This window comes from Pteropus vampyrus, unplaced genomic scaffold (assembly GCF_000151845.1).
Source record: "Pteropus vampyrus isolate Shadow unplaced genomic scaffold, Pvam_2.0 Scaffold15, whole genome shotgun sequence".
In the NCBI taxonomy this organism is placed as follows: Eukaryota; Metazoa; Chordata; class Mammalia; order Chiroptera; family Pteropodidae; genus Pteropus; species Pteropus vampyrus.
The window spans coordinates 954,814-965,268 of record NW_011888796.1 but is presented as its reverse complement, the minus strand read 5'-3'; the positions used below and the strand labels follow the sequence as shown (position 1 = coordinate 965,268).

Here is a 10,455-nt window from a genome sequence, read left to right as displayed (position 1 = left end):
GATATTCCCCCCAATTTTTTTGTGCTTCTTGGCACCAAAGGGACAGTTTGTGGTAAATGAGGCGGGAAGGCTCTCCCTCATCCAACCACTCAGTTCTCTCCCCAGCAGGACGGAGGCCAGCTGCTGGCAGTGGTGTGGGGAAAGTGGAGTTGCCACAGCTTGTTGCAAATGGAAGGTAGATGTCAGGGGCTGTCAGTACCACCTCTCTCAACAGCTCCAAATTACACCGCCAGGATTTACATGGGAAGAATTGGGAAGTGTGGAGAGACAGAACTCATAATACCTGCTGCTTACTAAGGGCCGTAAGCCTGCTCCCATGAGGAACTACTGACCTCACTACTACGCCCCTGAGGTCCATGGGAAGGTCTGGTCAGGTGGCCTTGTCTGCCTTTGCCAAGAATGATCATCTTTCTAGGGGAGGGCAAGAATTGAACATTTAGTGAGTTCTCTCCATGAGCCAACATAGAGCTAAGAGCTTGACAGACATTCTCTCATTAAATCCTCACCACAACTATGTGAAAAGGTATTATTCTCCCAGAGGAAGAGAAACTGAGACTCGGGTTATGCATCAGCCAGGAGAAGCTAGGCTGTGTTGCAGTAACAAACAGCCCCAAGAATCTCAGTGGTTTTATGTAATTAGAGTATATTTTCACAAAGTTTTATCATTGTCAAAGCTTTTTAATGCACATTGGTTCACCAAATCCCTAAAACACCATAAGGAATCCAGCAAGGCAAATTGTATAGCCTCATTTCTTGAACTCCACAGCTCAAAAACTGAAATCAGGAAGGTGAAGAGACTTGACATGCTCAGAGGTAGTCATTGAAATACCCAGACTCCAATCTAGTTCTTCTGAAGCTGAATTTGAAGATCTTCTGAACACATTCAACTCCCTGTCATTTTAGTATCTGGAAAGACCACTCTTTCTTCAAAATCATCTCCTCTCCTCTACTTGCTCACTAATGCCTAAAATCTCATCATCAGGAAATCATGGCTTCACTGGACCCTCCTCTGGAGAAGGTCATCATTAATGCACACAAAACAACTAAAGTGTCACATTGTGTAGCCTTAGGTTTAAGAACATCCGAGATAGAATTTAGAGAAGAGAGATTAGGGGGATTAGGAGGGTCCATGAAGGCTGCATTGAGAAGCTGCTGACCTCAGTAAGATGTGGATAAAGGAGGAATCCATTCCAGATGAAAATTCCTTTCTAATTCTCTTTCTTCTGTTCTATTCTATTGCATTTTAAAATATTCAGTGCCTTTACATTCACTATTTTACTTAACTTCCTGAACAATTTTGTTAGTGAATTGAGAGGTTAGTTACAACTTTCTTCCCATTTGACCAAAAACTGAAACCTACAGAGGATAAAGTGACTTTTCTAACATCAGAACAAACCAGAGCCTGAAACTGAAGAAAGAAGCAAAAATGTTAAAGAGTAATAATCATTAGTTCTCATGTATATGTGGGCAAATTGTCACATTTACAGCTACCTGGTGGTGTATAAATTAATACTTTTTATAAAAATCAGGTTTTTAGTATGAATTATTTCATACATAAGATAAAATTTATATAGTACATATACGTTATTTAGAATAATAAAACAATATATCTACCACCCTGCTTATTACCAATGTTCTAAAACATTAGATCACTTTAAATTATAAAAAATGATATATACTCTTGGTACAAAATTCAAATTATGCAGAAGATGGAAACTTTAAAGTCCCTTTGCCTATCCTGTCAACCTCTGAATTCTACTTCCCAGGGATAATGACTGTTAACAATTAGACACATGATCTTATATATGTTCATTTTGGAAAATAATCCATATATATATATATATATATATATACACACATATACATATATATATATATATATATATATATATATATATAGAGAGAGAGAGAGAGAGAGAGAGAGAGAGAGAGAGAGAGAGTCAGTCATAAAAATATCTATAGCTTTTGGTTTTGGTTCTGTCACTCTGTTGTGGGACTCTATCCCAGGAAAAGATCTCCTAGCCTTCTCTTCCTTCTTAGAAACCGTCAAGTTCATTTCTATACCACATGAGTTTTTCTTTCCCCTTGTTCTTTCCTCTGTCTGGAACTCTGTTCCCCCAGATTTGCTCATGGTTGGACATCCATTCAAGTCTCAGCTTAAAAGTCACCACCTCTGAGAGATGTCCATGGTCACCTGTTTAAACTCACTCTCTCTCCCCACAAACCATCTGACACACGGTAGGAAAGTACATCTTAGCTGAGGGGATACATGTGCACTCATGAAACCACCACCTGGCCTATTAGAAAAGGGATGTTATTTGAGTCTGGAACCCAAGCAGCTACTTTTGCAAAGAAACAGTTCTTGCTGGCTTTCAAGACTCTAAGGAAAGTCTGTGTGGGAGGTCTGGCTAGCCCGGGGCCATCCTGACTGTCATTTCTTCCAGAAGAATGGCTGCCTTTCAGATGTAGGTATTCCATGGCAGGCAACCTAACTTCCCTCTAAACTCTTTTCATTCTTGGCTTCTAAAACAAAGAAGAGGTAAAGAAAATCTATGGGTGAGAGTCTGTCAAAATAACACCTAGGCCTTACTTAATTAAGATGAATAATTGAACACTCTAGAGTCAGACAATGGAAACATTAAGAGTTTCCACCAAAACATAACCTTGGCCAAGTGGGCGGGGCCACCAGAAGTCTCCGTAAACATTCAGAGTGGGGGTTGCTTCTTGTAAAGCCTAAGGGTAGGGAGAAACACATGCTAGATTGTTTCAGCTGAGTAACTCTTTTTCCTTATAGCGAAATAAAACATGCTTACTATAGAGTCAAAAATCAATACCTCACGTAATACTACCATCCGAAAAGGTAGTATTTTCATACTATCTCCTTGTAGTGTTTTTTTTCTTAGCATTTAATGTGATTAAAAGTTAAAATGAATCATTCATTCATTTTAAAAAGTTAAAATGTGATTATACTATATAATGCTTATGAACTGCTTTTTTCACTTAATAATATATTGTGAACATTTTCCCATGCCATTAAATACACGCAATGCTGTCATTTTTTTATGGCCATTTAGTATCCCATTGTATGTCTATATCATTCAACCAATGCCCTATCATTGGACATTTAAGTTGTTTCCAGTTTTTATAATCAGCTTATCAATGACTATTTCTGAAACGCACACATGATTATTTCCTCAGGACTAATTCCCAGAAGTGGAATTTCTGTGTTAAAAGGGATATATAAAATTCTAAGGGTTTTTCTATGAGGCTGCTGTGGACAGCGTATTTATTATTTTGAAGAGCATTAATAAATGTGGTCTGCTACCTTATTTCTTGGTCTTTTCACTTATATTTTTACTGAATGTGACATTGAGCTAGGAACAATACACAAAGCTTACATTCAGAAGGGTAGTTCTGCTTACAAAAAAACTTGTTTTAAAAGAAAACCTTTTGATTTTTGATGTGGACAAACATAAAGTAAATCAATTAAACATAAAAAATGATCAATTTATTGGTCAAATAGATTAAAAACAGAAAATTAATGGAAGACCCTGATCTTTCTTGTTTTCTCTCATTAAATAATTAGCTAATCACTTAATTAGTTAATGTGTTAAGTTTGCCACATGTGCATTTGTATTTCTTGTGTGCCTTTCATGGCACACACTAATGGCTGACTACCCAGGAGCCCTTTTCAACCCCTTCTCCATTTTTTGCTTCCTACTATGGATAATGAAAAAGCTAAAAATATACTTTCCCAGACTCCTTAGCAGCTAAGGGTGTCTTTACTCAATGAGAACCAAGATCTAGGAAAGTTTTTTCCCTGCTTGACAAAAAGAGAGAAGTCACAAAACAAACTCTCTTATCATCTTGATCCTGTACCGTATTCCCAGCCTTTGAACCTTGTCATGTGGGTGCATGATTCCAGGAGCTGTGGCAGCCATCTTATTACTATGAGGCAACAAGAGTAAGGATTAAAAAATATATATCCTCAGATATTGGTTTTTCCTCAGTTACATAAAGGGGCCTGCTGAACCTACACTCGAGCTACTCTGGACTCTTGACTCTCAAAATAAATATCTTCTTGGTTTAACTTAGTGTTTCTCAAAGTTAGTGGTTAAGTTAGTACATTAGAATTCTGGGAATTTTGTTAAACTAAGACTGATTCAGTAGGTCTGAGGGTCAGTATTTTTAGTCGGTTATGTTGATGCTGCTGGTTCAGGGACCACACTTTGAGTAACAAGTCTCACTGTTACATTGGTTTAAGGCATCCTAACTCCTACATCTTTTTTCTGGATGCAAAGGTCACCCTCATTATTTCAAAGGTGTGGCTGCAGGGAGCCCTCTGGGAGCAATGAGATAGCAGGAAGGGCTCCTCCCTGCCAATCTGTGTCACCAGTCCCCAGTTGGTGGGTTTCTAAGTTAATGCATCACCCAGTGGTAAAGTTCCAGGTCATAAGTCTGTGGACTGTTTGCAGATGTCCTGCCCTGTGCTCACTGCCCCAGCCAGGCCAGCTTTTCCAATCAGACCCATCCAGGCAGATTCAGCCTGAGGCAGCTTCAGACCAGAGAGAAAGAACCCTGGCAGAAGCCCTCTGTTTCCTCCAGAATTATCGACATATTTATCTTTTCTCTTTCCTTCCAATCTCAGGGAAGACATGTGGCCTCCCAACTAAGACAGCAGTCCCTGTCTATCAGTCTGCAGCTCCGAAACCTCCCAGCAAGGTCATCAGTGACCATCTGACTCTCCTTCCTGCAGGTCCAACCAGCTAGTCCAATGGCTCCATCTCTCTCTTCCTTTGTATAGCAACATCCTTCAAATTGATTTGTCTGTCCTACACCTCTGTCTCCTTCCATCACCTTCACTCCTGTACTCACTCTCATCAGGCCTAAGTCCCCACCACCCCAGTGAAGCTCTCTTGTCAAAGTCACCCATGACCTGCAACTTGACAATCTAAGCCTTTCGGAGTTGATCCCTATCTTACCACAGATGGCAGCTTTGCGCATAGTGAAGTCCTCCCTCTCTCCTGACTGTCTGCGTCCACTTGCATCAGCACATCCCACAGGCTTGGTTCACTCTTACTTCGCTGGCTCCTCTTTTTCACTCTCCTGGGCTGGTTCAGCCTCCAATTTTGGACCTCGCCGTGATAGAGGCATAGGGCTCAGTGCCTATTCCCCTCCTCTCTTTTCTAAGTGTCACCAGGGTTCCCATTAATGTAGGGAGGAACCAAGAGAACTAAAATGCTCAATCAAGCTATATCCAGAGACTGTAATATGCTTATCAGCCATGCAGCCAGGCCAGGAGGACACATGCAGGTGTCCAGGAAGATCTCTACTGGGGTTGCTAACAACTATAGGCCAGGAAGATTTCTGCTGGGATTGCTAACAACTTATCTCCCCATACCTGTGAAGGGAAAACAGGAAAAGCAGTCTTTAAGTGGCACCCTACACAAAATAAAATCATTCATTCCCTATGGCTAAAACTGTAGGGAACCTATGGATTAAAGGCTGGGAACTGCCAGCAGGCCTACATATTGTTACTATGCTACAGACTCTTACCATTCCTCACTGTATGTCCATATCAAAGGAAAATGGGTAAACAAAGTCTTTAAACTGTAACTCACAGGAACTAAAGAACCTTACGTAAACTGGATCCACGCCCCGCCATTCGGAGATCTTTTTTCTTGTCTCGGCTTTTTATCTTTGCTTTCTCTAGTCTTTGCTTTTCCCCCTCTATAATAAACTTTCCTTTTGACTCTAACTTTGGCATTCGTTTGAATTCTTTCTTACACATTCCGCCAAGGCCCCTCTTCTCTCTCAGTGCAGGGCTCGAGTGTCCCCCGATTTGGGGGAATTTGCCCTGTCCTGCATCACCACCTCTCCCATAGATGTCAGGTCCAACTACAAGCTGATGAAATGTGGGTCTCCAGCCTTACCTCCCCTCCTCTGTTTCCTTCAGAGTTATCTACATATTTATCCTTTCTTTTCTCTTTCCTTCCAATCTCAGGGAAGACATGTGGCCTCCCAACTAAGACAGCAGTCCCTGTCTATCAGTCTGCAGCTCTGAAACCTCCCAGCAAGGAAGGTGTTTCGCTCAGGCTGATCTGCCTAAGAGACCATATATCCCCCTCAGAGCTGCTTCTAAAGAAGAAGCCAGAGACTGTTTAGGGATGGTCCCATGGTCACCTGACCATGGCTGTGATCCCTGTGTCTGGCTCCCAGGGATCTCTCAGCCAGCCCTGGGGACCATTTGGACCCTCATCTCTTTCATTCCCATTCCTGGGTCTCCACAGCCCTACAAACAGCCAGGTCAGGTCCCTGGACCAGGAGCTGGAGCTCCAGGAGTTCTCCTGGGACTGAAAGCCACCGCCATACCCTCTCTCTCCAGGGTCCAATTTCCCTGAAGGATGGTGTGTGTCCCTGTGCCAGTCCTTTCAGCCCAGGCTGAGAAGTCAGAGAAGCATTCTTAAGGAATGAGTGGAATGTAGCTCCACCTCCTCCAAGAAGCCTTCCAGCCCTCCTTTCCCTGGCCCGTGGGGAATGAGCCCTCCCTCAGCGAAGGTTCTTCTCCTCCCTCCCAGGCCTCACCATCTCCTCACCTAGGCCAGGTGCACCCAGTTGCTTGGCCTGCATGTTCATCACTCTGGCTTCCTCCAAGCAGCAGAATTTTCCATACGGTACTATGCAAATAAAATAATAAGAAAATAAGAAAAAGAGAGAGAAACTCTTTAGCAAGTGGTTAAAGGTGTAGGAATCCTGGGGCCCATGCCCAGGGTCTGATTCATTCTGGTTTGCAGCCTAGGCCTGGAATTGAATCAGCATTTTAAACAAACACTCTGGACTTCTAACACAAAAGACCCTCAAGTGACATTTGGAAGGAACTGTGTAAGAAATGCTGGTGCCTGGGCCTCAGCCCCAGAGATCCTGATTTGGCTGGTCTGGGTGTGTCAGGGCCTCAGGACTTTTCAAGCCCCCTCCTCTCCACCCTACACTACTCTTATCACCCACGGAATCTCCTGTGCAGTCCCGGCTGAGAACCACCCACTTACTGGTGCTCAGTCACAAGCCTTGACTGAAATGGAGTCGCTGGGATAACATGGGCATCTCTCTGGTTGGGGGTTGAGTCATTCAGCCACACTGCTAGCCATGAACAATTCAGCCTGGCGGAATTCCAAAGGAGCCCCGTGCCAGGCTCTTGCTGGCTGCTGGGGAGATATAAAGAGACGTGGTCCCTCTCAGAGTTTCCACTTGCCTTGGAAAGCCAGAGCCCAGGAAGTGGTTTGCTATTCCGGGCTCTAGTGATGAAGTACAGGGTAAGGGAAGGAAATGGCTGCCAGGCCGGCTCAGTTGGTTCATTCTTCCCAACAAACCTACCAGGAGGACGTGTTAGGGGTGAGGAAGCGAGATGCACAGAGTTGAGCTGGGCCTTGAACCCAGGTATGTCTTAACTACTATCCTTCTTCCATGAGCTGTATAGAGGCAGAAACAGAGCCCAGCTAGCCAGGCCCAAGCGTTGGCCCCCAAGGGGTGGGGGGCCCTTGACCACTTGCTGCCTAAGGTTAAGATCCCTCCATCAGCTGGAGGCTGAGACCCAACTCCTCCCCGCCCCCTCTGTTTCCACGTTTCCCCCGTTATCTACCTAAGGCCTGGCTCATTCCATCTGCTCTAGGAGCCCAGGTGCTCTGGCCTCACCTCCCCTACCAGATGGTGAGATCCAGTGGGGCTGGGGACAGGATTCCCCACACACACCTTTGTGGCCCACTCACACCTCCCCAGTGCAAATCAGGCTCCAGGGCTGGGGGCGGGGGGTGACGGTGGTGGTAGGAGAGTTCTGAGACGGCCCAGGGACTACAAAGTTGGAAGTGACCCAAGCTAAGCAGAGTCGGGCCTGGTTAGTACTTGGATGGGAGACCACCTAGGAAGACCAGGAGCGGTAGGCGTAAAAAAAAAAAAAAAAAAAAAGTTGCAAGTGACCCTGGATTGGAGAGGTGGCATAGGGAAGCCAGGAGTTCAGAACACAGGCTAACCCAGCCTAGTTTAGTGACCTTGCACTGGCCAATTAACGTGTCTGTGCCTCCGTGTCCTCATTTATAAAGTAGAGAAATTCACTATTGCACTTGTCTCATAGCATTGCTGTGAGGAATGTTGCTGTGAGATAAACCATGTAGAGCACCTGGCACAGCACAATAAATTATTACCAAAGCATTGCTCTAACCCTTGTGTTGTTATTGGCATCTTCATATTTATTATTGTTGCCTATTTCCCAGTTTGCCTCTGGGTCGGCCAGATCTTGGATATTGAGTTTGAGCTCCTGCCCTGGGTTTCTCTGGCCTTTGCCTTAATCCTGGGGACGGTCAAGCCAGGTGACTTTTATAGCCAATGACCTTGGTGGATTTGGGGCTCAGTAGTCACGAAGCCAGTGGCACTCAGGCTTGGCTGCATTTTAGGATCATTTGGGGAGCTTTCTAAAATCTCAATACCCCATTAAATTAAATCTCCAGCAGCAGTACCCAAAGATCAATATTTCTTAAAGTTTCTCAGGAGATTCCCATAAGCAGACAATGTTGGGAATCTGTGCGCAAGGCTCATTTCTAACGCACAGGAGAGGCAGTCCTCTGGTGGCCCAAGACTGGGTTTAGGAGTCAGACAGGTTTGACCTACTCTTCACCTACTAGCTACATGACCTTAGACAAGTTACTTAACATCCCTCTGACTCAGTTTCCTCATTTGCAAAGTGGGGGGAGGTAACCTCACAGTTAAATTTTGAGGAATAACATTAAATTAATAGGGTGCCTGATACATAATGGGCATTTAATATGCATTATGACTTATAGTCCATAGCTCAGACTTCCCCTCATTGCTTGAGTATACCTTCCAACATGTCAAGGAGATGTTACAACACACACACACACACACACACACACACACACACACATTTTAAATTCTGTTTCAGAATTGAAAATAGGGTTTATAAACTCTATTATAAACCTTGTTAGTTCCTCTCATGCCTCTTACCATTGCCAACTAGTTTCTTGGAGTTATAATGTTTATTAGGTGTTCCCATGGGTGCCATCTTAGAAGCCCCTTTGTATCCTCCTTGGGTCCAATTTGCAATGCACCTCTGCTGCTGGTGGGTCCCTTCAGGTGAAACTTTTCCTCTTGGAGTCTCCAAATCCCTGGTTTAGGAATGGGAGCAGGGTCCCCAGTGCATTGACCCAGAATAAGCTGCACAGCCTGATTAAAATGTTGCTACCTTGCTTTGGGCTAAAATTATCTTACCTCATGCTGATTTGGAAGCTCTGGCAGTTGAATGCCTTTGATTAATAAAAAGCAAAACTAAATCAATTATTACTTATTAAATGCATTTTTCTTCAGTGGAAACTCTCAAATGTAAGATTCCTAAAGAAAAATCCTGGCAGTACAAGAGATCACTGGTAATGGCAAGGTCAGGGACCCCTAGACAGGGCGGGATCAAACGGAAGGTGCTGGCAGGACTTTAATCAATTCATATTCAGGCATTGGAGTTCACATTAAAACCAAGATGCTATGGCTGACCTTCATACTCTGAGGAATATCAGGAGGCCGCACTCACAGGACCTGTCTACCAGGACTAACATTTGAGGTAAGGGGTGGGAGTTGAATTACAGAGAAACCATCATGGTTGAGCCTTTGCCTTAGTACATATGATACTGTCTCTGAGCTCCCACCATATGCCAAGAATTTAACATAATTTCTCTTTCTAAGTTCTCCCAACAAACCTATAAATTAGCTTCTGATGTCCCCAGAGAGTGTATCTTCATTAATTCATTCAAAAATATTTATTGAGCTCCTACTGTATGCTCAGTCAGTTCTTTTTTGGAAGCAAAAGGCAACACAGTCTCTGTCTCATGGAGTTTACAATCTAGTTGGGGAGATTACTATTACTCAGATAATCACAGATCAATGTATCAAAACACTCTTGGCAACATGCCAGATTGAGCTATTTCAGACAATCCTCTCTTGTTACCGTATAGAAATATATATATATATCCTGAAAATACATAGCTAAGCTCAAAAGAAAGAAAGGTAAACCATAGATAGTATAAGACTCAAAGTCAGAATGAGGAGCGAAAGCTAAGCCTATGATTAGCAGAGTTTTGACTAGATAAGTCAAAAAACTAGATAAGGCCCTAAAACTTGGAGCCTAGAGTTCTAAGGCCCTGGGCTGTTTGAGGCAGGAGAGCTGGAATTTATCCCCTGAATTTATCTCTTTAAGGCTTGGAGCCTTAAATTTATCTCTTAAAAGCTTGGAGCCTTAAAGAGAGCCCTAATCGGGGAAAAAGGCAGGCTGGAGAAACTCTATCAAGCTTGCCTGCAGAATGAGGAACAAAACATTCTCCCTGTCCTGGGCTTGGGAGGGAGAAAAGTTCCTGTGAAAGATGGAAGGTCCAGGCCTGCCCCACATGGAGGAGAGAGGTG

General features: G+C 43.6%; 1 long non-coding RNA gene across 1 annotated transcript; it reads right to left on the bottom strand.

Annotated features, from left to right (window-relative positions):
* Positions 1-4,540: 4,540 nt before the first annotated feature.
* LOC111735067 lies at positions 4,541-7,078 on the bottom strand. Its single transcript, XR_002778671.1, has 3 exons — positions 7,047-7,078; positions 6,586-6,677; positions 4,541-5,401 (listed from the first exon to the last, which is right to left on the bottom strand). It is a non-coding gene; the product is annotated as an uncharacterized LOC111735067 (long non-coding RNA).
* Positions 7,079-10,455: the final 3,377 nt, after the last annotated feature.